The sequence below is a fragment of the Cicer arietinum genome, chromosome 8 (assembly GCF_000331145.2).
Source record: "Cicer arietinum cultivar CDC Frontier isolate Library 1 chromosome 8, Cicar.CDCFrontier_v2.0, whole genome shotgun sequence".
NCBI lineage: Eukaryota > Viridiplantae > Streptophyta > Magnoliopsida > Fabales > Fabaceae > Cicer > Cicer arietinum.
Window position 1 is genome coordinate 17,125,865 of NC_021167.2, and position 428 is coordinate 17,126,292.

Genomic DNA, 428 nt, shown 5'->3' on the forward strand with positions numbered 1-428 from the left:
TTATGTAGTGAAACTCTCACGGTTCCTAGAGCCAATAATCTCATTTTGGAAAATTGTCAACAACAATAGGTAAACTATTTGGAGTGACAATGCCCTCAATAAAATCAAACTCTAGGTGAGATTTTCATGCTAACCAAACAAGATGTACATCCAGAAGGCTACCACTACACAACCTCGAAACAAAACTTAAGTTTTGTTCAAACCTGGGTGTAAGGTTTCACTCATAAGTGTGTGTCTTAGTAAAAGTGTAAGGTGTGGAATAAGTATGATTCAATAACTCCATAACGATAATAAAACATATATACATAATAAATAAATAAATAAATAAATAAATAGATAAATAAATAGATAAATAAATACATGAATAAATAAATAAATAAAAGTGATCTACAAGCTTAAAAAAATATTATAATATCAACTAATTTATT